Source organism: Pristiophorus japonicus, unplaced genomic scaffold (genome assembly GCF_044704955.1).
Source record: "Pristiophorus japonicus isolate sPriJap1 unplaced genomic scaffold, sPriJap1.hap1 HAP1_SCAFFOLD_75, whole genome shotgun sequence".
Lineage (NCBI taxonomy): Eukaryota > Metazoa > Chordata > Chondrichthyes > Pristiophoridae > Pristiophorus > Pristiophorus japonicus.
In genome coordinates, this window is record NW_027254666.1 from 2,260,425 (window position 1) to 2,265,309 (window position 4,885).

General features: G+C 43.3%; 1 non-coding gene across 1 annotated transcript; it reads right to left on the reverse strand.

Annotated features, from left to right (window-relative positions):
* Window positions 1-563: 563 nt before the first annotated feature.
* On the reverse strand, window positions 564-637 carry trnan-guu (transfer RNA asparagine (anticodon GUU)). The gene has a single exon. It is a non-coding gene; the product is annotated as a tRNA-Asn (tRNA).
* Window positions 638-4,885: the final 4,248 nt, after the last annotated feature.

Here is a 4,885-nt window from a genome sequence, read left to right on the forward strand (position 1 = left end):
GATAAAATTGACGACATGCAGCCAACGTGCAAAAGTAAGAATTCTTTTAATCACCGTTAATTAGCCGATAACCTTCTTCAGAATGAAATAAATAATAATATAATTACTGAGGAACAGTGGTATCCTCAATCATTCATTTTCTCTTTACATGTGATGAAGTTTTATCCCTATCTCATTTACACGCTGTATGAGAATGGTTTAAAATTGTAAGTGTTTATGACTCAGTTGTAAAACCATTGATTGTGTGTGTGTCTATACTTGATAGGAGGAGCACTTGAGACCGTAGTTCCAGTTTTATATATGTACCAATAGAATCAATTTCCACCAGTTTCTTTAAACCCAATAACATAATTTATTTCTAATGGGCTGGATGGAACATGATCCATGTAAAAAATTGTTATCGTTTTACTTGAACTGAATGCTCATAAAATATTGAAGTGGGAACTAATTGGATAACAGCACTGCTGGCAACATTTGCGGAATAGATTCGTGCAGCCAAAACGCACAATGACAACCTGGGACTGTGCGGCACCGAATACTCGGGGAAAAAAAGTTAAACTCTTCGTCCCTGGGTGGGCTCGAACCACCAACCTTTCGGTTAACAGCCAAACGCGCTAACCCATTGCGCCACAAAGACTGATGGAAGTATAAGGTGCAAGGCATCCAAAACCAGGGTGTCAGTCAGTTAAAGCTTCAGATTGCTCCGACCGGTGTGGAACTTGTCCACTCTCAGTTGTACTTTTCCCAAATAAATGGAGGGACATTCATTGTGGATGTGTGGATACAGTCTGGTCCCGCACACTGCAGACACTTCTATGTCACCGCCAACCAGCTCTCCCACAACCGGTGTGATCTACCTTCCAGCCTTCCGGTGCCTTGTCTGTGACAAAGTATTCTGATTGTCCCGAAGCCGGTATTAGGTTTGAATTTCTTTTCAGCTCCTGACTGCGGATATTCCTGTGATTCAACGGGAACTAAATGCTAACAGGGACAGTTGGATTCACCGTTTCTTTGCTTGGTGAAATTTCAAAGATTGAAAGCGACACACATCAACCCCAAACGTCCCGTGAGATGGAAGCCCAGTTGCTGTTTCAAGCTTGAATGCAGGTACAAGCAGAACTTATTCAAAGAAAGTCCAAGTCCCTGAGACGCCTGATTATTTGCACCAAACTCTTTGCAAAGAGTTGAGGTACATGTTTGGTGATCTGGGCACATCTTTCCCCAAACTACAACACTTCAAACATAACTCAATGGCTGTAAAGCGCTTTGGGGCGACATGAGTTCCTGAAAGGCGCTGCAGATATGCAAGTCCTTCTTTGCAAAAGTTCGATGCAATTTCAAAATATGCGAGCAATATCAGGGCTCCTCTGGGACCCCTCGTAAATTTCAATTAACAACTCCGAAGGGAAATCACAGCCCGAGACCAACGAGCCAACTGTTTGACTAACGTGAAGATAAGGTGTAACCATGATCAAAGCATTTTTTTGTGTGTCGCTATTCAGAACATAAGAACTTAAGAATTAGGAGCAGGAGTAGGCCATATGGCCCCTCGAGCCTGCTCCGCCATTTAATATGATCATGGCTGATCCGATCATGGACTCAAGTCCACATTCCTGCCCGTTCCCCATAAGCCTTATTCCCTTATCAGTGAAGAAGCTATCTCTGTCTTAAATTTATTTAATGTCGTGGCTTTCTCAGCTCTCTGAGGCAGTGAGTTCGACAGATTTACAACCCTCTGAGAGAAGAAATTCCTCCTCATCACAGATTTAAATGGGCGGCCCCTTATTCTGAGATCATGCCCCCTAGTTCTCGTCTCCCCTATCAGTGGAACCATCCTCTCTGCATCCACCTTATCAAGCTCCCTCATTACCTTATACGTTTCGATAAGATCACCTCTCATTCTTCTGAATTCCAATGAGTAGAGGCCCAACCTACTCAACCTTTTCTCATAAGTCGACCGCTCATCTCCAGAATCAACCCAGTGAACCTTCTCTGAACTGCCTCCAAAGCAAGTATATCCTTTCGTAAATATTGTAAGTGTTTGTGATCCTCGCCCAATTGCCTGATGGACGGTTTGAATCGCCCCCACCTTACAAAAGTTCTAGATCCGGGAATTATAATTCAGAGTGTAAATTAAATGATTCACGGAAAGGGATGCTTCAGTGATAAATCGTAGTATATTTATTTGGTCTAACATACACTGTCTAAAACATGCACTGCTAAATGAAATCAATGTCTCTGTGGAGAATAAAATCCCGGTTATAAACAACATACATACTGTACAGAAATGAACCTAGTAACACGCAGTAATTCCCTGGTGGATTCTAACCCCACCCCTACCAATGAATTACCCTCCCCAGAATAGCCCTGAAAAGCTTCACTTCTGAGAAAACCCTGAGCCCTTACCCAGCTGGCCTGGGATATCTGGTTACTGGCTTGGGACACTCGCGACCATATTCACCACCACACGCAGCCCGTTTCCTTGCTCAGCTCAGCTGTGGGAAGTCACTGCCTGGTCTTCAGTCTCGGTGGCTTATTCTGCAGCACTGCGGCCACTTCCTCTGGTACATCGATCGGTGGAGCGAGAGCAAGAGGGAGAGGGGGCTCTCTCTAGACATAAGTTACAAGCTGCAAGCTTCACACCAAGCTCCAAGCTAAAAATAAAGTGGAAAGGACCCTGTCTTTCTGGGAGTCTTGCTACCCCTATCTTTCCCGCCAATCTTTAAAACCCCTTTGTTTCTAAGCACGGGTACTTAGTCAGTGATGGGCCATCCCACCCATGCATTGGGCTGATGGCCCTTAGTCTGGGCATCTCTCTGAGCCTTTGTGTTGGGAAAGACCCAGCTCCTCCTTGGCTGGCCAGGCAGGTGGGTTCATTGTTCTGTGTCTCCTTCTGAGATGGAGGTGAGAAGTGCTTTTACAAATTAGAGTGGCTTTGTCAGTGGCCCCCCTTCCTAGCCAACAGCTCTTTTGTCAATGGATGACTGACAGGTCTTTTGTCCCAGCGCACTGCCATGCGGTCTCTGGAGTTTTAACAAAACCAGCTTTTTCACATATCTGCGCAGGGTGTCCCCAGCACAGGGAAAATAGCCTCAGAAAAATAAAATCCACAAAATATTCTCGACTGATGTCATTCTTTAAACAGAAACTTTGCGATCTCTTCATTCTGCTCTGCTAATTATCGATCTTGCCACGTAAAAAGTGCGTTGGCATTGCAATGCATTAATGTAAAATTAATGAAAAGAAAATGCAACGTTTTGTCGAGTGCAAAACATGCAGTGCCTGCATTTCAAAAAGCGTTGCTTTTATTCATCCTGCGGAATGCATATTGCACAGATAATCTCAGCACACATTGTGCAGGCAAAGGCAGCATTGGACAACAAAGTGATTTGTCCTCCGCTGATTTGTAGCAGATAACTGACGGTTGAGCACACCATTTGACAACTAGACTTGTAGATCAAGCATCAATGAAAAAGGCAACAAAACTGCCCACCAGCACAAGGTGTCTTTCACTTGTTTGTCCCAAATTTTCAGCAGCTGGGACAACAAGAATTTAGGTTTTACTGCGATTTGAACTCAGATCACTAGATTAAAGTCAAGAAGGCACACCATTACGCCATGGAACCAACTATGCCAAAACTTTTGAAACATACTTCGTCACAGACAAGGCACTGGAAGGCTGGAAAGTAGATCACACCGGTTGTGGGAGAGCTGGTTGGTGGTGACAAGAAAGTGTTTGCAGTGTGCGGGACCAGACTGCTTCCACACATCCACAATGAATGTCCCACCATTTAGTTGGGAAAAGTAGAACTGAGAGTGGATAAGTTCCATCCCGGTCGGAGCAATTTGAAGCTTTAACTGACTCACACGCTGGTTTTGCAGGTCTTGCAGCGTGTATCTGTGGCGCAATGGTTTAGCGCATTCGGCTGGTTACTGAAAGGTGGGTAATCCAAACCCATCTCCGGGCGAAGCCTTTTAATGTTTTTCCCCGAGGATTCGGTGCCGCACAGTTCCGGGTTGTCATTGTGCATTTTGGCTGCACGAATATATTCCGCAAACATTGCAAGCTTTGCTGTTATCCAGTGAGTTCCCACTCCAATACTTTTATGAGCATTCAGCACAAGTAAAATGATAACAATTTTTTTACATGGATCATATTCCTCCATCCAGTCCAATCAAAATAAATTATGTTATTGTGTTGAAAGGAACTGGTGAAAATTGATTCTATTGATACATATATCGAACTGGAACTTCGGTCTCAAGTGCTCCTCCTATCAAGAATAGACACACACACAATCAATGGTTTTACAACTGAGTCATAAACACTTACAATTTCTCATACAGCATGTAAATGAGATAGGGATAAAAATTCATCACATGTAAAGAGAAAATGAATGATTAAAGATACTACTGTCCCTCAGTAACTATATTATTATTTATTTCATCCTGAAAAGGTTATCGGTTATTTAACGGTGATTAAATGAATTCTTATTTTTTGAATTGAAAAAAGCTGTTACAAAATTTACCGCCCTGACCTGGATTCGAAGCTGTTTTTCGGTGGTATAAGGAGTGGTTTTACCCAATCATTTAAAGGTGATTTCAAGGAATCACGTGGCGTTAAATTCAGATCACGGTTACGATGCGTTTCGGTGTGAAACAAGTGGATTGAAAAGGACAATAATGACACCAAGCATTACGATGCAGCGATGCAGCAATGCAGCGTTCTCTGGTGGTCCAGTGATTAGGATTCGGCGCTCTCACCACCGCGGCCCTGGGTCGATTTCTGGCCAGGGAAATTGCACTTCCATCAAAATTAAAACCTTATAAGAAAGAGTTGCATGCATCTAATGTGGTAAAAAAGATTCATTGATTTAAACATCATTAA